The sequence below is a fragment of the Balaenoptera borealis genome (assembly GCF_965194805.1).
Source record: "Balaenoptera borealis genome assembly, chromosome: 18".
Classification (NCBI taxonomy): domain Eukaryota; kingdom Metazoa; phylum Chordata; class Mammalia; order Artiodactyla; family Balaenopteridae; genus Balaenoptera; species Balaenoptera borealis.
Window position 1 is genome coordinate 69,448,818 of NC_138877.1, and position 23,718 is coordinate 69,472,535.

At 43.4% G+C, this 23,718-nt stretch overlaps 2 protein-coding genes across 4 annotated transcripts in view; both read right to left on the reverse strand.

Annotated features, from left to right (window-relative positions):
• The window catches only part of TMTC4 (transmembrane O-mannosyltransferase targeting cadherins 4), a 123,897-nt gene that overhangs the window by 18,683 nt on the left and 81,496 nt on the right, over nucleotides 1-23,718 (reverse strand). The window lies entirely within an intron of this gene.
• The window catches only part of GGACT (gamma-glutamylamine cyclotransferase), a 41,728-nt gene that overhangs the window by 15,223 nt on the left and 2,787 nt on the right, over nucleotides 1-23,718 (reverse strand). The gene's annotated exons all lie outside the window — the stretch shown is intronic.

A 23,718-nucleotide genomic window follows, 5' to 3' on the forward strand; every position in this document is an offset into this window, starting at 1 on the left:
AAAGATTAAATGGGATCATGGAAAGAAGGCAATCCGTAGGCTACTCACTCCGTAATTATTACCAGTTTACATTTTTATCTGAGTTCAACACACTTCACAATCCCTAGTCAGCAGCAGAAACTTAGCATCTTTCATTTCGATTTCCACCATCATCTGAGTATTTCCAAAGTATTTCTAAAACAGCTTTGTAGTGGCCTCCCTTAAACTCAATTATTTTCTGGAACCCAACATACAATGAAACCAGACAGACTTCTCTGTGACTGTTACCTGGGTTCCTGGAAGGAGGGCAGTGGAAAGGCAGAGAAGTCCTAGGTGTGGCCCAGGAGGCAGGGGCCTCCGAGGGGCGGGGAATGGGGTTAAGATCGGGCCTCGCCAGCTGTCACCAGCCACCCAGGGCCCGTCTGCACTGGCTGCTGACCAAGCAGACACTTCCCACAGTTGGCTCCGAGGAAATGCAGCAAATGGTTTGCCTTTTAGAATATTTTTTGCAGGCCTGCTAGAGGAGCATCTTTTAACTTGCTTGCCGGCAGTTGCTCAAAGCATGTTTATTCTGCCTGGAGCAAGTCAATGGGGAAGAGCCAGGAATCTAGGTCTGCCCCCAGCCACACCCCCTCTGCAGGGCGCTGAAGGGCCAGCAGGTCTGGGTGAAGGCAGGTAACTCCCACCCTACGTGGTATGCCCCCCAAAGATCTTTTTTTTTCCTCTTGAAGACAACTCAGGCAGAAAGCAGTGGAGGGAACGGGAATGACTGCCCATTAGTGGACAATTTAAAAGGTTTCGTCTTTCAGAAACATTTTAAGGCTGAACTGTTTAACTTAAAATGATTTTTATTTGACTCTTTTGCTTTCCTAGGTGAGAAATGGGAGTTTGGGAACGCAACTTTAAGTTAGAAGCAGCACAGAACAATTAGAAAATATCACACAAAGCTATTACCTCCTAGGTTGTTGGCTAACAAAATGTCCTAGAAAGAAGAGAAATACACCCACTTCAACAACTCCTGGATAACCATTTTAGAAGTCAGGCCTACCCGAAAGTGAATAAAATAGTTACAAATGCAGGTAAGGCCCCGGCTAGGCTAGGCCCCCTGTATTTAATGTAGTATTTCATAGCTTTGGAGGAACAAGAGGGATCAAAGGTCAAAGCCAGGCCACTGCCAACCTCGCAGGGGCCTGCCTCACCCAGGCCAAGGGGGCAAGGCCACAGCAGGTGGTGAGAGATGTGGGCAACAGGAGCTCGGCTACCGTCGAGAGCCAGCCAGGGGCCAACGCTGTGGGACAGAATGAATTAGTTGGGAAGGCTCTGGCAGATGACCGCCAAATACGACTGCAAGATGTCAAACCCCAAAGCCCGGGACAGCACCTCCACTACAAAGGGAACCCCGTGCACCGCTCAGAAACCACCAGCACAGGGCCCCCAGCTGGTCGGCACTGCCGGCCCCAGCAAATCAGGAACAACCCGAACTCTGTTTCCAGGGGCTCTGGAATCCAGGACTCAATGCTTGCGGTAGCGATAACAGATTCACCTTCAGAATTACCTTTTGCTAAGATTATTATTAAAAAGCAGCTTAAGTTCTCTAACAAGACATTGGCTACCTAGAGGCAGTCAGGTGGGCAAGAGGAGTGCGAACCTAGAAAAGTCAACGCCTTCCTCAGAGCGCCCGAAGGAGGAACCACTCCCAACACACACGTAACTCCAGTTTTAAAGACTTTTTTAAAAAGACCCCTTTTAAAAAATGAAAACACAGAACTCAAAATTAAGCCTGATGGGTTTTTTGATTAATAAGTGTTCCCAAAGCATTCCAATCCTTTCAGTGCTTTTGTAACCCAAGTAAAATTCAACTAAAACAGCTGAGAGAGAAGTTAAAACTCTGAATTACAAGTAAAAAGGGAGTCAGGGAGGAACTTAAGGGCATGTTGCTGAACATAGTTTTATTTTTTATTTATTTTTCTAACACCTTTATTGAAGTATAATTGCTTTACAGTGGTTAGTTTCTGCTGTACAACAAAGTGAATCAGCTATACGTATACATATATCCCCATATCCCCTCCCTCTTGCATCTCCCTCCCACCCTCCCTATCCCACCCCTCTAGGTGGCATAAAGCACCGAGCTGATCTCCCTGTGCTATGCGGCTGCTTCCCACTAGCTATCTATTTTACATTTGGTCGTGTATATATGTCCATGCCACTCTCTCGCTTTGTCCCAGCTTACCCTTCCCCCTCCCCGTGTCCTCAAGTCCATTCTCTATGTCTGCGTCTTTATTCCTGTCCTGCCCCTAGGTTCTTCAGAACCATTTTTTTTTTTTTTAGATTCCATATATATGTGTTAGCATACGGTATTTGTTTTTCTCTTTCTGACTTACTTCACTCTGTAGGACAGACTCTAGGTCCATCCACCTCACTACAAATAACTCAGTTTCGTTTCTTTTTATGGCTGAGTAATATTCCATTTGAACATGCTTTTAAATATTTTACATAAAGTGGATCCATTTACTCACATTCCCGTGAGTCCTGAACATGAAGCTGGTCACTGCTCGCTGACGGAAGTCAGAATACTTTGAGTCCAAAATTCCCAGAAAAATATATTTTGTTGGAGTGACTGGGGCTTATGAAGGAACTGGATGTGCTGAACCAAGTGAATCCAACCCTCTTAGAAACTATATCCCCACCCAAACAAGCAAAGCAAAAACCTACCTTAAAAGCTACTGGGACCGGCTGGAGGCCGACACCAGCCTTCCCCGGCTTCACACACCTCGGCCTCTGGTGTTTGGGGGCGGATCCCAGGACCCGAAATATTACTAAAAAGCCCAATTTGGTCTATACTTGGCTTCTGAAAAGCACTTAAAAGACAACACGAGGTCCACTCCTAGGAGAGCAAAATCCAGTTAAAATGTAAAAATCCCTTGTTAGCGCTTTGTGGTCATCAGAGAAAAGACGCTGCTACATTCAGTTTAATCACTTTTTCAAACTTGTTTCAAAAACAACAGAACTGTTTTTCATCATGGGGATTTTCTTTTTTTTAATTAAGTTTACAGTGTTCTTTCGATCATAATAAAGAGAAGGACTCAGGGAACCTCCACTGGGCTTATTCAGCCATTTTCCTAATCGAATAGCCCGAGCACTTTAGTTACCAAACAACTTTCTTATATAAAAACAAACAAAGCAGGCTTCCCTGGTGGCGCAGTGGTTAAGAATCCACCTGCCAATGCAGGGGACACGGGTTCGAGCCCTGGTCCGGGAAGATCCCACATGCCACAGAGCAACTAAGCCCGTGTGCCACAACTATTGAGCCTGCGCTCTAGAGCCCACGAGCCACAACTGCTGAGCCCAGGTGCCACAACTACTGAAACCCGCGCACCTAGAGCCTGTGCTCCACAACAAGAGAAGCCACTGCAATGAGAAGCCCATGCACCACAATGAAGAGTAGCCCCCGCTCGTCACAACTAGAGAAAGCCCGCACGCAGCAACAAAGATCCAATGCAGCCAAAAATAAATAAATAACTAAATAAAAATAGTTTCCTAAAAAAAAAAAAAAAAAAGCCCAAACAAAGCAATGTCAGCCAAGGGCAAGAAAATCAGCGCTCTCTTCTCTCCAGCCCCATCTGTCGTGGGTCCAGCCCGTGGTCAGTGGGATGAGCTGAATCTTCTTCCCCTCCTGTGCTGGTATTTCTAGATTTCCCTGGTATCTCAGGTATTCCTCCCAAAAGAGGAAAAGAGCAATCCCCCCAGAGGGCCATGCTTCACAAAACTGTCTAAGGGTTACCAAAGTCCTAGTTGAAGCCCCTAAAAACAATGCACTCTCTGCCGGTCCTCTGAATGGGCCCCCAAGAACCGGGACCTGGGCTCTGCTGTCCAGTGAGGACCTGGTGCAGAGGCAGCGGGGAGCTGATCCTTCAAAATCCACGTAAACTGTTTCAATACAGTCAGTAATGATTTCAATTATTTTTGAGTTAAGGAATTTCTCTCTCCCCTCCTGCTCACCCATCTTGGACTAAAGACAATTCTCCAGAGCACTGGTCCCTAACTCACCGGGACCACACTGCCCAGGGGGCTACACCTCCTCCCCAGGTGCTAGCACCCAAGAGGAAAGGAGGTGTTTCCCGGCCCGGTGTCCCCCTGGGGGCCTGAGACAGAGCTCTGCAGCCGCTTGGCCCCCGCCCCCCGCAGCTGAGGGGCCCTGTCCTCCTATCCGCTCTCTACCCAAGCTGCAGGCTGAGCCCCTTCTCCACGAAAAAGGAGAGCTGCCAGTGCAATCCAGCTCCGCCCAGATCTTCAGGGAAGACCCAGCCCAGCAGAAACTGGCTGAAGCGCAGTTTGTTATTTTCACCTATTGCCCCGGGAGAAGGGAAGAAACTTCGTCGTATGGGGACTGTCCATGGATCTCTGAGAACTCGCCAATCCTCCAGCAGCCCCACAAGGTACATATTATTGTCCCATTTCACACGTAGAAACTGGAGCTCAGAAGAGTTATTTAACCAGAACAGCACAGCTATTAAATGGAAGGGCCTGGATTTAAAGTCAATGCTTAATCCCAAATCTCTACAACTCCTCCCAATACATGCTGCGGCCAACTAGGAGAAACACACATTGCCGCCATTTCTTAGTGGCAGAAATACTGAAGCTCTCATTGGTGTTCATAGCAGATGACGGCTGTGAAATGTGAAAGATGATAAACTGCCTTGCGGCTCCCCACCTGTCGCCACTCCTGGGGGAGGGGCTGTGCTTTAAGCCCTGCTCTTTTCCGCTTACAGACCAAAGCCAGGTTTAAAGTTTTCGTAAGGCGAGGAGTGACCCACCAGCCGCCAGGTTTCTGTTACTGTCATCTGCCCAGCGTTCAGTACTTCCAGGCTAGTTGAAGGTTATTCATTCATCCACTCATTCAGTAGTTTCTGAGCAACTGCTTGGGCCAGGCATTGTGCTAGGTGCCAGGAACACGATGATAAACAAAACAGCCCTTGTTTTTACGGAGCCGTGGCCTGAGGAGGCGGATACACTAAAAGATGATTATAAGACAAACTGTGGGCAGGGGGCTGGGGGAGGAGGAGACATGTACAGGGAAGCAGGGCATCACACGTCCTGAAGAGCAGAGTCTTCCAGGAGATACAGGCAACAGGCAGGCACGGGTCGGGGTGCCTGAGTCGCGGGGACAGCTGGGCACCCCTGGGGGCCGGGAGCACTGGAGAAGGGGCCAAGGAGGGAGGCTGGGACTCTGGATTTCAACTCCATGTGATGGGGGTAATGAAGGGTAGCAGGTAAGCCTGGGAAGTGACAGGGTAAGATTTTGTGTTTTAAAAAATGATTAGTGCAACCGCAGTGGAAGACCATTTGGCGGCATCTATAAAAGCTAAGCCTCTGCGGACCCAGCGACCCGGCAGCTCCACTCCAGGCAGAGGTGCCGCAGAAACGCAGACACAGGTTCACCAAAAAGACACTTATGAGAATATTCCGATCAGTACCATTTAGAATGGCCCAAAACTAGACACTACCTAAATGTCCCTCAACAGTAAAGTGGGCTAATGAACAGCGGTAAACTGAGAAAAACGCTACAGCAATGAGAACAGACAAAGTTGTTCTGTGTAACAACACACATAAACCTCAAAGCAATGCTGAGTGAGAGTCAGACAAAAACAGCACATACTGAGTGATTATATATTTACTTTTAAAAAAAAATGAATTAATTTTTTTGGCTGTGCCGTTGAGGCTGGCGGGATCTTAGTTCCCCGACCAGGGATTGAACCCAGGCCCGTGGCAGTGAAACCGCCAAGTCCTAACCACTGGACCGCCGGGGAACTCCCATGACTGTATTTACACGGAGGTAAATCACAGCCCGACTAATCTCTGCTGCTGGACGTCAGGACAGAGGTTACCGCTGGGAGGAAAGCGATGCCTGGAAGGACATGAGGACGCCGGATCTAGGGGCTGGGTGCATAGGTGTGCTCCAATTATGAAAATCCACCAAGCTATCTGATTTCTACACTTCTCTGATGCGTTATGCTTTCATAAAATATTACATTACATTTAAAGAACACATACAGTAACAGAGAACAGATTTGCGAGGACAAGACTTAAAACACACAGGAAACCACAGCGTACAAGACAAAGATACATAATTCAGTGCTACACATAAGGTAGTGGAGGTCAGAGGTGAGGGAGACCCAGGCTTCATAGAAGTGGCCTGGCCTGAGCTGGACGGAGAAGCAGGTGTTCCCCAGGCCGTGAAATGGGAGGTGCCCCTACTCCACACCCCTCCAGGGCATAAGAGCTAAGGAAGGATCCCCAGGGGGACAGAGGCTCGAAGGCATATCACAGTTACTCTCAGCTTGAAGAAACTCCTATCATGGAAGAGTCAAATGATACCAACTGGGAGCAAACAGATACACCCAGAATGTGAAACATTCTGTGGGAGAAATTTTTTTGAAAGTAAGGGTGGAACTTCCCTGGTGGCGCAGTGGTTAAGAATCCGCCTGCCAATGCAGGGGACACGGGTTCCATCCCTGGTCCGGGAAGATCCCACATGCCGCGGAGCAACTAAGCCCGTGCGCCACAACTACTGAAGGCTGCGCGCCAGGGCCGCAAGCCACAACTACTGAGCCTGCGTGCCACAACTACTGACGCCCGCATGTCTAGAGCTCATGCTCCACAACAAGAGAAGCCACCGCAATGAGAAGCCCGCACACCACGACAAAGAGTAGACCCTGCTCGCCACAACTAGAGAAAGCCTGTGCGCAGCAATGAAGACCCAATGCAGCCAAAATAAATTAATAAATTAATAAAAATAAATTTAAAAAAATAAAAAATAAAAGTAAGGGTGATCTGCCCCGGATTAAGAGACCTAAGATACATAACAGCCCTGGGTAAGGTGTGGACCTTGTGTGGATTCTGATTTGAACATATCAACTATAAAATGACATTTCTGAGACAATCAGGAAAATCCTACAGGCATATGCCTAGGTAAAAGATGACACCAAGGAATCACAGTTAATATTTTTAGGAATGGATAATGGCATATGGTTCTATTAAAAAAATAAATAAACCTTACTTTTAAGAGATGCATATGGAAGTATCTGGGGGTTGTGAAATATAATGTGTAGGACTTTAAAACACTTCAAGTAGGGACTTGTCTGGTGGCGCAGGGGTTAAGAATCCACCTGCCAATAGAGTGGGCATGGATTGGATCCCTGGTCCAGGAGGATTCCACCTGCCACAGAGCAACTAAGCCCATATGCCACAACTACTGAGCCTGCGCTCTAGAGTCCGCACGCCGCAACTACTGAGCCCACGCGCCACAACTAATGAAGCCCGTGCACTCTAGGGCCTGCGTGCTGCAACTACTGAAGCCCATGTGCCTAGAGCCCATGCTCCACAAGAGAAGCCACTGCAATGAGAAGCCCACGCACCACAACAAAGACCCAATGCAGCCAAAGAAACAAAAACAAATGAAAAAAAATAAAGCAGCTTTTAAAAATAAATAAATAAAATATTCAAGTAAAAAAAAAAAAGGATTAATGAAGCATATGTGGCAAAATGTTGATCATTATTGACTCTGGGTGATAGATACATGAGAATCATTGTACTAGTTGCTCTACTTTTATGCGCCTTGCCAAAAAAGAGAGAAAATATGAATTGCCAACATAAGAAATCAAAGACGGGACATCGATATACATATTACAAACATTAAAGGGTAATAAGGGAATACAGTGAACAACTTTATACCAGTAAGTTTTACAACTTAAAGTGGAAAAATTCCTTTAAAGGCACAAACTACCAAAGCTCACTAAAGAAAAAATAACTATAACTTTTCTATAACTTTTACTCAGAGAGGCAGATGGCTTCACTGGTGAATTCTACCAAACATTTAAGGAATAAATAATGCCAATATTAAATAAACTTTCCCAGAAAGCAGAAGAGGAAGGAACACTTCACAACTCCTTTTATGAGGTCAATATTACCCTGATAACAAAACCAAATAAAGACATTCATAGAAAAGAAAACTACAGGCCAGATACCTCTTACGAACATAAATGCAAAAAAGTCCTGAACAAATAAATATTAGCAAATCAAATCCAGCAATATATAAAAAGGATGATACATCAGTACCAAGGACTGTTTCATCCGAGGAATGTAAGTTTAATATTTCAAAACTAATCAATGAATCACCATATTAACAGATTCGAACAGAAAACCTTACAATGATCTCAATAGATGCGGGACAAGTTATTTGACAAAATTCAACAATTCATGATAAAAATTACCAGCAAACTAGGAATAGAAGAGAACTTCCTCAAATCTGATAAACAGCATCTATGAAAAACCTGCACCTAACACCCTTTTTAACGGTGCATAATCAAACACTTCCCCCTTCAGACTGGAAACAAGGCAGTGATTCCACTCTTCCTACTTCTATTCAACATGGGATACTGCAGCCTAGCCAGGGTAATAAAGAAGAAAAGAATACAAGGCATACACTTGAGGAAGAAATAAAACTATCTTTGCTTGCAATTGACATGATTGTACAGAAAATCCTAAAAAACTGACAAAAAAGCTACTGGAACTAATAAGTGAATATATAGCAGAGTCTTAGGCTACAAGGTCAATATGTGAAAATCAACTGTATTTCTATATACTACCAGAGAACTAGTATATTTTAAAATATAAAATATATTAAAAAGTGGGAACTTGAAATTTAAAAATCCAATATCATTTGCAATAGCACCAAAAAATCTGAAATACTTAATGGACATTAACAAAATATGTGCATGACCTGTAGCTAAAAATTTAAAACATTGTTGAGAGAAATTAAATATATAACAAGTGGAGAGATATACCATGTATTCATGGATCAGAACTCAATATTGTAAAAATGATAATTCTCCCCAAATTGAATTATAGATTCAACATAATCTTAATGAAAGTCACAATAGGTTCTGGGGTTTTTTTTGTTTTTTGTTTTGGTAGAAATTGATGAGCTGATTCTAAAATGTATATAAAAGCTCAAAGTAGCAAACAGAATAGCAAAAACAATATTGAAAAAGCTGAACAAAGCTTGTATTTCAATATTTACTATAGAGCTGTACATAGAAGACTGTGGAATTAGAGAAATTACAGACATCAAGATCAACGTTGTACTGAGTCACAAGATGTCCCTCGATTTTGTCCCTCCCCCCGCCAACAACAAAAATTAGCATCCATCCACAAACAAAAGCACCTCTGTGGGAGCGGTGGGATCCAGCGCCATTCGCCAAGGGACTCAGGTGGAGTCTTGCCCACCTGCACATCAGGTAATAGGGGCTGTGGAACCAGCAGGAACCTGTGAGTGGCTCCAGCCCCTCTCAGCCGCCATCTCGGAGCACCTGGAGAACACTGACCTGGCCAGTCACCCACGGATGAGAGAGCCCTGGTGTAATCCAGGTTTCCAGAAGAGAGGTTCCAGCACTCCACCAGAGCAGAAAAAAATGTATTTGGACACACTGGTCAGGTAAGAGGAACAGCTTGACTATGCCAGCATCACCCCGCCCCCAAGGTGGAACACTTATGGCTAAACAAGACCTTCTCGGCCCATGATTTCTCCCCCGGGGAAAAGGGAGAGGGTGAGTGAGCACCCAGCTTCCCCAGCTGTAGGGACGCTGCCAAAGAGGCTCATTTCTCTCTCACAGAATCCAGAGTATTAAATCAGGGGCTCCATGACTGGAGGCAGGGAGCAGATGGGAAGAAGAGCCGATTAGATTCTCGGAGGTCATTAACTGCTGTCCACATCGTGGACTGCCTCAGGAAGCCTGTCCACAAGCCCTGGGGAAGCCTCACTCAAGGATCCTCCCAACTGGCCTGCGGGCACCCTCAGCACCCTGCGTGCCTCACCCACACCTCCTCCCACTCTCAGGCTAGCTCCCTTTACATGCTCCTGAGAGCGAGATGTGGTATAAGGCTAGGGAGAAAACACCAACTTGAGCTGCAGCACCTATTTTGTGAAAACGAGAGGCTATCGACTAGGCCAGCCTAGTGTGTTGTAAGATCAGGAGAAGACACACAAGCCTAAGAATTCTGCCATAAAGGAATGCAGGAGGTGTGGAGCAGGTGTATTCATACAAGGTGTGAGGAAGCTTCAGAACCTCTCCTGGGCAGTTAGGAAAGACTGGAGGAAGTGACTACTACCCCAAATATGAAAACAGGAACACAAACTCTAAGGAACATGAAAAATCAAGGAAATGTGACATCACCAAAGGATCACAATAATTTCCCAGTAACCAAATCCAAATACATGGAGATCTACAATTTACTCAATAAAGAATGAAAAATAATTGTTCTGAGGAAACCTGAGCTACAAGAAAACCCAGAAAGGCAATTCAAAAAATTGAAATCAGGAAAACAATATGCATACAAGATGAGAAAATTAACAGAGAGACAGAAATTATAAAAAAGAACCAAAGAGAAATTCTGGAGCTGAAGAACTCGAAGAAAGAAATGAAAACTGCAACAGACAGTACCAACAGCAGAACAGACCACACAGAAGAAAGAATCTGTGAGTTAGATAGGAACTTTGAAATAACCCAGTGAGAGGAGAATAAAGAGGAAAGAATGAAAAACAGAGAAGAGAGCCTAGGTGAATTATGGGACACCATCAAAAGAACTGATATATGAATTACTGGAGTTCCAGAAAGAGAAGAGAGGGAGAAGGAGGTAGAAAACTTACTTAAAGAAATAATGGCTGAGAACTTCCCAAACCTGGGGAAAAAATCTGGACATCCACATTCATAAATATGTAGATCACCCCATTATTTCAATCCAAAATGATCTTCTCTAAGACACACTATATGAAACTGTCAAAAATCAAAGACAAAGTGAAAATCCTAAAAGCAGCAAAAGGAGACTGTAATCTATAAAGGAATACCCATTAAGCTATCAGTGTATTTCTCATCAGAAACCTTACAGGCCAGGAGAGCGTGGAATAATATATTCAAAGTGCTGAAAAGAAAAAAAAAAAACCTGCCAATGAAGAATACCCTATCTGGCAAAGCTATCCTTCAGAATTGAAGAGAGGACTTCGCTGGTGGCACAGTGGTTAAGAATCTGCCTGCCAATGCAGGGGACACAGGTTCGAGCGCTGGTCCGGGAAGATTCCACATGCCACGGAGCAGCTAAGCTCATGTGCCACAACTACTGAGCCTGTGCTCTAGAGCCTGCGAGCCACAACTACTGAGTCCACGTACCACAACTACTGAAGCCTGCGCGCCTAGAGCCCGTGCTCCACAACAAGAGAAGCCACCGCAATGAGAAGCACACGCACTGCAACGAAGAGTAGCCCCCGCTCACTGCAACTAGAGAAAGCCCACACGCAGCAGCGAAGACCCAACGCAGCCTAAAATAAATAAATAAATAAATTCTTTAAAAAAAAAAAGAAAAGAAAAGAAATGAAGGGAAAATAAGGAATTACCCAGACAAACAGCCAAAAGCTGAGAGAATTCATCACTAGACCTGCCTTATTAGAAATGCTTTAGTTCTTCAAGCTGAAACGAACAGACTCTAATCAGTAGCATGAAAACACATGAAAATATACAATACACTGGTAAAAGCAAATACATAGCCAAATTTAGAACACTCTAATACTGTAATATGGTGTAACCACTTAACTGTGGTACAAAGGTTAAAGGGCAGAGTACTAATAGACTGTTACATCTATAAGATGTTTTATGTGAGTCCCATGGTAACCACAAGCAAAAACCTACAGTAAATTCAAAAAGTATAAAGAGAAAGGAATTGGAGCATACCACCATAGAAAGGCAGCAAGAAAGGAAGAAAGAAACAAGGGAACTATAAAACATGCCAGAAAACAATAAGATGGCATTAGTAAGTGCTTACCTACCAACAATTACCTAAAATGTAGATTGCATTTTCCAATCAAAAGACATGGAGTGCCTGGATGGGATTAAAAAAAACGAGACCCAACTATATGCTGCCTACAAGAGATTCACTTCAGCTTTAAGGACACACATAAGCTCAAAGTGAAGGGATGGAAAAAGATATGCACCCAACATGGGAGCACTTAAATATGTTAAGCAAATAGGAACAGATCTGAATGGTGAAACAGACAAAACCACAATAGTAGGTGACTTCCATACCCTACTTTCATCAATGGATAGATCATGCAGACAGAAAATCAACAAGGAAGCATTGGACTTGAACCATAGATTCAACCAAATGTACCTAACAAACATTTATAGAACATTCCATCCAACAGTGGCAGAATATACGATCTTCTCAAGCACGCATGGAACTTTCTTTAGGATAGATTATATGTTAGGTCACAAAACCAGTCTTAGCAAATTTAAGAAGACTGAAATCATAGCAAGTATCTTTTCTGACCACAGTGGTATGAAACTAGAAAGCAACAACAAGACAAAACCTGGAAAAATTTATAAATATGTGGAAATTAAGCAATACACTCTTGAACAACCAGTTAGTCAAAGAAGAAATCAAAAGAAAAAAATTTTAAATCTTCAAGCAAATGAAAATGGAAACAACATACCAAAATCTATGGGATACTGCAAAAGCAGTTTTAGGTTTACAGTGATAAATACCTATAGTAACAACTAACTCTACACCTCAAGGAATGAGGAAAAGAAAAACAAATTAAGCCCAAAGTTGGAAGAAAAAAGGAATAACAAAGATCAGAGCAAAAATAAATAAAATAGAGACCAGAAAAATAATAGAACAACAAAAGTTAAAACCTGTTTTTCTAAAAGATAAAATTGACAAACCTTTAGCTGGACTAAGAAAAAAAGAGAGAAGACTCTAGTAAATAAAATGAAAGAGAAGACATTATAACTGATTCCACAGAAATACACAGGATCACAACAGACATAAGAGTCCACTCTTTCCAAAGCTATGTGTAGATTCAATGGAATCCCTATCAAAATCCCAATGGCATTTTTCACAGAAATAGAAAAAAAATCCTAAAACTTGTATGGAACCACAAAAGACCCCAAGTAGTCAAAGCAGTCCTGAGAAAGAAGAACAAAACTGGAGGCATCACACTGCCTGATTTCAAACTATACTACAAAGCTACAGTAATTAAAACAGTATGGTAGTGGCATAAAAATAAGCACAAAGACAAATGGAACACAGTTGAGAGCCCAGAAATAAATCCCAGCATATATGGTCAAGTAATACTGACAGGGAGCCAAGAATACACAACTGGGAAAGGACAGTCTCTTCAATAAATGGTGTTAGGAAAACTGGATAATCACAAGCAGAAAAATAATATTGGACCCTTATCTTACACTACTCACAAAAATCAACTTGAAATGGATTAAAGACTTAAACATAAGACCTGAAACTGTAAAACTCCTACAAGAAAACACAGGGAAAAAACTCCTTGATGCTGGTCTTGGCAACAATTTTTTAGATAGGACACCAAAAGCACAAGCAACAAAAGCAAAAATCAGTTAAGTGGAACTACATCAAACTAAAAAGCTTCTGTACAGCAAAAGAAACAGTCAACAGAATGAAAAGGCAACCTATGGAAGGGGAGAAAATATTTGCAAACTATATATCTGATAAGGGATTAATATTCAAAATATATAAAGAACTTATACAACTCAACAACAACAAAAATCCAATTTTTAAATGGGCAGAGGAACTGAATAGACATTTTTCCAAAGGCATACAGATGGCCAACAGGTACACGAAAAGGTGCTCAACATCACTAATCATCAGGGAAATGCAAATCAAAACCATAATGAGATATCACCTCACACCTGTTAGATTGGCTGTCATCAAGAAGAGATAACAAGTGAGGATGTGGAGAGAAGGGAACCCTTGTGCACTGTTGGTAGGAATGTACATTGGTGCAGCCACTATGGAAAACAATACGGAGCCTCCTCAAAAAGTCAAAAATAGAACTACCATATGATCCAGTAATTCCACTTCTGGGTAAATATGCAAAGGAAGTGAAGACAGGATAGTGAAGAAATACCTGCACTCCCATGTTCATTGCAGCATTTTTCACAACAGCCAAGATATGGAAACAACCTAAGTGTCTGTCAACAGATGAACAGATAAAGAAGGTTGTGTGTGTGTGTGTGTGTGTGTGTGTGTGTGTGTGTGTGTGTGTAATATTATTCAGCCATGAGAAAGAAGAAATCCTGCCATTTGCAACAACATGCATGGACCTTAAGGACGTTATGCTAAGTGAAATAAGACAGAGAAAAGACAAATACTGTATGATCTCACTTATATGTGGAATTTTAAAAAGCCAACCTTGTAGAAACAGTGAGTAGAATGGTGGTTACCAGGGGCTGGGGGGTTGGGAGAAATGGGGAGATGTTGGTCAAAGGATATAAATGTCCAGTTGGAAGACAAATAAGTTCTGGAGATGTAACACACAGCATTGTGAATATAGTTAACAACACTGTATTATATACTTGAAAGTTGTTGAGAGAGTAGATCTTAAATGTCACCACAAAAAAGAAATGTAATTAAGTGACACGATAAACGTGTTAGCTGACACTAAGATGGTAGTCATATTGCAATATATAAGTGTATCAGATCAACACATTATACCTTAAACTTATAAAATGTTATATGTCAATTCTATCTCAACAAAGCTGGAAAAAAATCAACGAAATATTCTTTTGGGGGTGATGAAAATGTACAATTAGGTAGTGCTGGTGGTTGCACAATCTTGTGAACATACTAAAAACCAATGAATTGTACACTTTGATATGGTGAATTTTATGGTATGTGATTTATATCTCAATAAAAATAACTGGTAAAAATAAATCAATGGAACAGAATAGAGTCCAGAGGTAGACCCACACTTGTATGGCCAATTGTTTCTGATAAAAGTGCCAAAGTGAATGGACAGTCTTTGAAACAAATGGTGATGAAAAATAGGATACCCATATACAAAAAAAAAAAAAGAACTACAACTCTTATCTCACACCATATAAATATACTTAAATAAACTCAAAATGTATCCAACTGCAAGAGCTAAAATTCTAGAAGAAAAACCTTTTATTAGGAAACAAAAAGTAAATAAAAAGAACACATGGATAAGGTGGACTTCATCAAAATCAGAAACGTCTGCTCTCAAAAGGTACCCATGATTACATGAAAAGGTAAACACAGACTGGGAGAAACTATCTGCAAAACAAATACTACATATCTGATAAATGACTTGTATCCAGAATATACAAAGAACTCCTAAAACTCAGGAAGAAGCAAAACAACCCAATTAAAAATGGGCAAAAGATTTAAACAGACACTTTACCAACAATACATGAATCTCAAGTAAGCACCCGAAACGATGCTCAACATCATCATTAGGGAAATGAAAATAAAAACCACAAAGTATACCATCATGCACCTACTAGAATGGGCAGAATTGAAAATACTGCTAATATCAAGTGTTGGCAGCAAGGATGTAGGGTAACTGAAACTCTTATAACATGGCTTCTGGGAATGCAAAATGGTGCAGCAGCTTTAGAAGACAATCTTAAAAGTTAAACATATATTTACCATATAACCTAGCAATCTCACTCCTGGGAATACACCTGCCACAAATGATTTCATATATTCACATAAAGACCTATACCTGAATGTTTATAGCAGTTCTATTCACAATAGGCGATAGTTAGAAACAACCCAAATGTCCATAAACTTGAGAATCCATAGACAAATTGAGGGATGTAGATATAATAATATGCATAAATCTTAAACGCATATGCTGAGTGAAAGAAGCCAGACACATAAGACCACATGCCATATGATTCCAATGACATTCTGGAAAAAGCAAATCACAGCGACAGAAAACAGAGCTGCACCTGCTGGGGGCTGGGCAGAGGGGAGAGAAAACTGACGCAAAGGGGCATGAGGTACTTTCTGGGTGGATGGAAATGTTCCGTATCTGATTATGGTGGTGATTCCATGAGTATGTACATTTATAAACACTCATTGAAATTTTTAAAAATTCATTAAACTTGAAATATTAAATGGGCATATTTTATCACACGCAAATCAATAAAGCCTATCTATTTTTTTTAAATGCCTATCAAACATCAGCATTTGAACAAAGTCCTTTTATCCACCATGATTTTACTTGCTTCTTGTAAAACGTTTGCACTCCATAAACTTTAGGCCTTTTCTTTGCCAAAGTGACTCACTCATTCCTCTCTGCTCCAATTTGAATGAAGATGGCTGAGAAGCCTTTTCTCTTTTAGCTTCTACCCAGGGGAGCTTCACTGAAGTCCATTTCCAGAGACAATGTGAATCACCCTGGAGTCAAGTTCCAGCCTGTGTGGCATCGCACTTCCCAGCTGGGTGAAAACCCCTTCCTCAGTCAGGCCCTCAGGAAGAAAATGTCCCCAGGACATCAAGCAAGAACCTGCAAGTCCTGCTGACCATCGCCTGTCCCTACTGTTCTCCCCAGATGACCCTCCCAGTTAAAGACTCACATCCACCTCACCTGCCAGCATCACTTGACCCCGTTAGATCCCTTTGGCTTGCCTGTGTTTTTGGTTCTGTTTGTTATAGGCATTTCCATTTCACATAATAGATCTTTGTTTTGCTAGACTCCTGTCCAAGTTTTCTGTTTATGTTTAAGTGTGGTCCTGGGACTGAGTGTCCTAAAGTACAACCAAGTTATTTTCTAAAGAACCAGGAAATGTGATCTAGCAAGACTGATGTGTATGTGGAGAAATCTTTGATATCCAGAATATCTCCACGGCCCAGGCTGCACCCCTTCCCCATCTCCTCCAGGGCTCGGCAGCGTGGGGGTCATTTCATCCCAAGCACACGCCCCCAGACCCCATCAGTCACGCATGGTCTCATCTACCCAGTCCCAAGAAACAGTCCTCTCTTTCCTCCCTGACTTTCGACTCCACACTCATTGGTGAGCCCTTGGCTATACTCACCTGTCTCATTAAACGTCAATATTCCCGGGACACTTTAATCTCTCAGTTTCAGTATTTCAAGTTACATTTCTCTTATTAACTCGCCATTGTTTATCTAAACTTCCTTGAACTCACCATTAATTATCTAAACTTCCGTGAACTCTGTTTTACTGGTTTTCATTTTCTCATACACGCAAAAGTTCCCTATTAGTTACAAACTGCCCCAGTGAGCTGCTTATTCCTGATTGTTATTAAGAGGTAAGACCCACCTCTTGCCTCATTGCTCCCATTTCTGACCCAGTTTAGAGCCTGTCTTGCCACTGAGGGCTCTTCTGAGACATGAGGCCTCTCTTTCCTGGTGATACGAACACCCGAACAATGTGATTTTGAAACGTGCACAGTGCAGGCCAAACATTCTCCATGTGGTCCTCTTTTGCTATTGTCAAAAGAAAAGCAAATCTGTGTGTCAACATCCCCTTACTTAGAAGAACTCGGCCACGGTGCTGCCCGGGGATGCTCTTCACACCTCCACCTGGGGCCCCAGGTGGCAGAAGCGGTGCCAGGGGGTGACTGGCTTCGGGATCAGACAGGCCTGGGCAGCGACGCTGGCAGATGACAGAACCTCTGGGCCTCTGTCATCTCCTTCTCTGCCCAATCGCTCAGCCGTACTTCACGGAGAAGGGTGGCACCCCGAGACAGCACAGGAAAGCACCCAGCACGGAGCCTTCCACGTGCAGGCACCCAACAAATGGAGTTTGTCTTAGTCTGCTCGGGCTGCTATAACAAAATTACCATCAACGGAATGACTTATAAACCACAAACATTTATTTCTCACAGTTCTGGAGGCTGAGAAGTCTGAGAAGAAGGCACCAGCAGATTCAGTGTTCAGTGAGGGCCCACCTTCTGGTTCACAGAGGGCATCTTCTCACTGTGTCCTCAACCTGGCAGAAGGGGCCAGGGAGCTCTCTGGGGTCCCTTTATAAGGGCACTAATCCCATACATAAGGGCTCCAACCTCATGACATAATCACCTCCTTAAGGCCCAAGATCCAAATAACCATCACACTGGAGGTTAGGATTTCAACATATGAACCTTGGGGGGACACAAACATTCAGGCCACAGGTAGTAGAGTTATTTTGAATGACATAAACAACAAATAAAAAATTATTAGTTCTGCTCAAAAGATCACCCTCCAGAGGCTCCCTGCGCTGAGAAGACAGCGGAACCGGAGCCTTGCTGCCTGGGGCGTCTTCCAGGCCGTGTACGGCAGTGGGCTTCAAAGGGACTGGGTCCAGGGCAGCCCCTGGGTGGCCTCACTCAGCCTCACTGGGAGCAAACTCCCATCTTGCCTGCCTCACAGGCTCCGCAACAAGGTCAAATTAGCAGAAGTACGCAGAAGCGTTGCCACGTGGAGGGGAGCTAGAGTCTCCCAAGACAGACGGAAAGGACCCAAGGCCTGCTGGCTGTCACGTGAGCGAGCTCAGATGCCCCCAATTTAGCCCCCAGAGACCCCAGCTCCACCAGCCCGGGCCAGAGGCACCCAGTGAGGCGGCTCTCAGAGTCTCAGCCCCCAGCCGTGGGAGGGTGTCTGTTGTTTGCAGCCACTGATGCTGGGGTGATTTGTTCCGCAGCTACAGGTAACACATCCAAAGGGTCAAGCCCAAGGCTCTTCGTGCTGGCTCACCGTCCAGACCCGTCTCTCCCCGCCTCATCCAGGCCGGGCCTCACACTGCCCTGGGGGTGCGACCTGTGCCCCCCTCTGCTCACGAGGCTGCCACTGCCTCAGGCCACTCCTCAGGCCTCAAGGTGCAAAATCCCACTCGGCCTGCAACGTTGCCAGGTCACCTCAAACACCCTCCCTTGGGGGCAGAACTGACCCCAGAACAGACAGCCCCTTTGCCTTCGTAGCAGGGCCACCCAGGTCTGTCTCCCCATCTTCTAGGAGGCCCAGATACTCAGCCTTCAGCCCTCGGACAAGGGAAGGGGGCGGGCATCCAGGAGACGTTTGCTCAGAGAGCTGCCAACCTGATGCCCCTCCCGCCACGTGTTCATGTCCGTTTCCCACCAGGACCCCCTCATACACCCACGCCACAGCCCTCAACAGCAGGACATCAGCACAGGCACTTGACCACCTTCTCTCAGACCCCTTTCAAGTTCTGTCGCTTGTCCAATGATGTTCTTTATAGCGAAGGACCCCGTGCAGAATCCCAACTGCATTCCTCGTCTTGTCCTTCAATCTCCTCCAAACTGAAACAATCCCTCAGTCTTTCTTTGACTTTGATTTTCATGCTTTTAATGATTTCAGGCCATCTGTTTCTGTTCCTCAACTTGTTTTTTTTCCGGCTTTGCCTCATGGTTAGATTCAGGTCACCCATCTTCAGCGGGAATCTTCTGGAAATGATGCTGTGTTCTTCTCACTGCCTACTGGATGGCACATGACTCCAATCTGTCCCATCACTGATGACGTTCACTCCGGTCACCCAGAGAAAGTGGTGACTGCCAGGCCACTCCCAGCTTCACGGTGAAGTTATTCTCCCCCAAGCCCCGCGTGACACGAGTTGATGAAAATTTCATAAGGAGATACTTTGAAACTATGTAAAAATCTCATTTACCATCAAACTTGCCAGTTGTTCACTTACGCATCTGTATCTGTATTCCCCTACGTGAGGAAATGCTGCACTGGGCCTCTCCAAGAGTTTGCTGAGTCCCCAAGAAAACCACCATCTACAAGGACAGTCGAGGACCCCCTCCCTGTGTGAAAACACCATGCAGGGAGCAGATCAAAGCTCCAGCCCCAAACACCACGGCATTCAAGAGAGGTGGCAGCTCAGAGCAGCGAAAACGGTCCCGGCTCCCCACCAAGCCAAAGAGAGAAAGAGAAAAATAACCTCAGGAATGGGGGCACTGGACATGAGAGCCACTCTTTTGGAAGTCCTAGGGAGACTACAAAATCAGCCGGGAGGCCAGGCTGGTTGTGTTTCAGATTCAGATTCACCTGAATCTCTGCAAAGAAAACCCAAAGGGCTGTTTATTTAATGGGAAGACACTACAGAAGTTTCTCTACTTATAAATTAGGACAGCAGTGTAATTTCTTGATGCTGGTCCCACACCCTTCGGATCACAGGTGTAGGTGTTACTACGGGCAGCGGGAGAGCAGGGTGTAGGCTGAAGGACACATGCTTTTGAACTGGACGTGTTTCATTTCCAAGTCAGGTGAAACCCTGCTGCCTTTAGTGGTGTAACCTTGTTCAAGGTGGTTCATCCCTCTGAACCTCAGTTAACATCACCTAAAAAATGGGGATAGGGACTTCCCTCGTGGTGCGGTGCATAAGACTCTGCGCTCCCAATGCAGGGGGTCCGTGTTCAATCCCTGGTCAGGGAACTAGATCCCACATGCATGCTGCAACTAAGAGCTTGCATGCCGCAATTAAGGAGCCCACAAGCCGCAACTAAGGAGCCCACCTGCTGGAACTAAGACCCAGTGCAACCAAATAAATAAATAAATATTTTTTAAAAAAGGGGATAATAATGCCCACCTCAAGGACTGACGTATGAGGATTATATGAGGTAATGTATATCAAAATTCTGGCACGTGGTGATTTTAGTAAGTACTGGTCCCCTTCTGAGACAGGGTAAATTACAGAATTATTATAAGGACTAAACACTAGAATGTATCACAGATATATAAGTGCCTGGCACAGAGCTTGTGTCCAACAGACGTTAGTTCCTTTTTAACTTATCCATACAAAAAGCCATATCCTAGTTATCTAGCGCGGTTGAATGGTGTTCTTTATAATGAAGTTTGACCTTTTATACACAGAAAAGAAATTGTATAAATAAACCCTCTCTGCATTAGTAATATATAATTATAAAAATAATTATAATAATATTATAATAGCTAAGAGGTGGAAGCCACCCAAGTGTCCATCAACAGATGAACAAATAAACAAAATGTGGTCTCTACGTTTGATATTCAGCCTTAAAAAGGAAAGGACTCCTGGCACATGCTACAACATGGATGAACCTTGAGGACATTATACTAAGTGAAATAAGTGAATCACAAAAAGACATACTGTGTGATTCCACTTATACCAGGTACCCAGAGTCATCAAATACACAGAGACAAAGAAGAATGATGGTTGCCGAGGGCTGCAGAGAGAAAGGAATGGGGAGTTGTCGTTTAGTGGGTACAGAGTTGCAGTTTTGCAGGATGAAATAGTTCTGGAGATCTGTTGTACAACAATGTGACTACACTTAACACTACTGAACTGTACACTGAAAATGATGGTAAATTTTATGGGTTTTTTAACCACTATTAAATATAAGAAAATTAAGTTTTAAACGATGCACCTTGTAGGCGCTCATAATAACGCAGGGTCATCATGCTGATTCATTATGGACCGTGCTGCAGATAGATCCGTGCAGCCTGCGGTCCAGAGCCAAATCCGTATTAAGTTTGAGGAGTTGCTCTGGAGTCTGCTTTCTTAAATAAATATCTCGGATTTTTTAAAATTCAGCTGGTAAAGGAAAAAGTGGAGCTTGATATCTTTCACTACATATTATTTGCCATTACTATTGGAGAATTTTAAGATGTTAAAATAGGAAGAAATTTTAGAAATTACATTTTAAAGTAGAATGAAGTGAAATCTAGACTTTAACCGAACTAAATTATTTGCCTAAGATCATAACTACAGGTAGAAATTATGAGAAGAGCTGGAAAGAGAAACCATCTCCTGGCTCCCTCTACAATCCACTTCTATCAATACAGTGGACTTTAGCTCTCCAGAATTCCTCACCTCTGAACTGCACTATTTAATACGCTGCCACCAGGGGGCAGCAGGTGTATTAGCCTGCTGTTCCAAACCCTGGACTTAAAGCCCCAATACATTTCCATTATGCCTTCCTCCAACCCTCCTCCAAAAAAAATATACCTAAGACTTAATGAATGTCAACAAGCATCAAATTTAAAGAACATCTGTAACAACTCTTAAAACAAAGACTTGGGTCCAATGGAGGCAACATCCTTACTAATCCTTCAGTATTTTTGACTTATTCCAATCCTAATTGATGTAAGGGTCAATTCATATTAGTGTTTTGTTTTTTTTTTGGCTACGTTGGGTCTTCGTTGCTGTGCGCGGGCTTTCTCTAGTTGTGGGGAGCAGGGGCTACTCTTCGTTACAGTGCACAGGCTTCTCATTGCCGTGGCTTCTCTTGTTGCGGAGCACGGGCTCTAGGCACACGGGCTTCAGTAGTTGCGGCACACGGGCTTCAGTAGTTGCGGCGCACGGGGTCCATAGTTGTGGCGCACGGGCTTAGTTGCTCCGCGGCATGTGGGATCTTCCCGGACCAGGGATCAAACTCGCGTCCCCTGCATTGGCAGGCGGATTCTTAACCACTGTGCCACCAGGGAAGTCCCCATATGCTAGTTTTAAACCAAAAATGACTTAACCACAGAAACCCATGCCTTTTGTTTACATTTTGAACCGAATTTTCCTAGTATTTGGCCTCCAAGGCTTTAGACCACAGCAACCTCAAGCCCACCCGGCCACCTGTCCTCAATCTCCCTTCCTCTGTCAGGCTCGGCTTTTCTTTCTGATGCCCTGTGTCACAAGGGAAGGTCTGTCAATAGGTCTAACCCTTCAGCAACTTTTCAGGAGCAAAAGCAGAGAGGTTCTAGTCACAAAGCAAAACCTATATGGACACCATTCTTCCAATTAGATGACAGTAATGTCCACTCTTTTTAAACAATAATACTACCCACTGGAAGCTCAAACCACAGCAGCTAATGGGTGAGACTTGAATTTAAAGACAGGCCCTCCCTCAGCAATGGCCTTGTCCACGCTGAGACCTCACAGTTTCACCTAATGCTAGCAGTGAGGTGACGACAACAGCAGGGACATACTGGTAATTAGTCCAGGAGTCAACTCCATGCTTTCAAGCAAGAGTGACCAGTGACCATGGTCCCTAAATCATCCAAAGGGAGATGTATGAGCTTTATTTCACAAATTTCAAATGGTTTTCTTCCTTGAGCTCGACATGCTTTAATAAGGAAAAAGGGATTGAAACGCAAGCTTTTTCTACTGCCTCAGACATATGGAAGCAGTCCATTTTTAAACTACAACAGTGTTCACCACAGCTAAAAGGCATTCAAAGAAATTACTCTCTGCTTATGTCCATTTGCTCTCATGTCATTAACTATTCACCCATCAATGTAAGCCAGCACAAAACTGACGGGAAGAGCAATTACGACACTAACGGTAAAACAGGAAGGAGACACGCACAAGATACGTATGTACGCAGTGATACAATGGATCACCGCAAAATGGATCATGTACCCAGACACTATTCTGTAATCCTCTGCCAACTATGATGTGTCAACTGGTGAGATTCAAGAAAGACCTTATCTATATAAAATAATCTGGTTTTAATTTACTTATTTTCCAATATAGAATATTTAACATATTTAAATGTAGAACATCACCAGAAAACCAAAAATATTTATAAGATATATAAAATAAATTTAATTCAGTAACTTATTCAATTTATTTAAAATATTTGAGCATTAATTACCCCTTCCTGCCATTGTCATCTGCACTTAGGAGGATACAGCAGACAAATTAATGAAAATTATTAATATTTCTACATCTCATGATGGTCTTAATAATTTATGAGCATTAAATGAGTTTTGAAAAGCATTCTTTTAGCCCTTATTTTTGAGAAGAATCACAACTGCTTTGAATTACTCTTTCTCCCTTGATTTGATTTTCTGTAAAGTTAGATGCAGATTATAAAAGCCTAATAAAAGCTGTGAGGGGAAATTAGTACATCTTCTAAA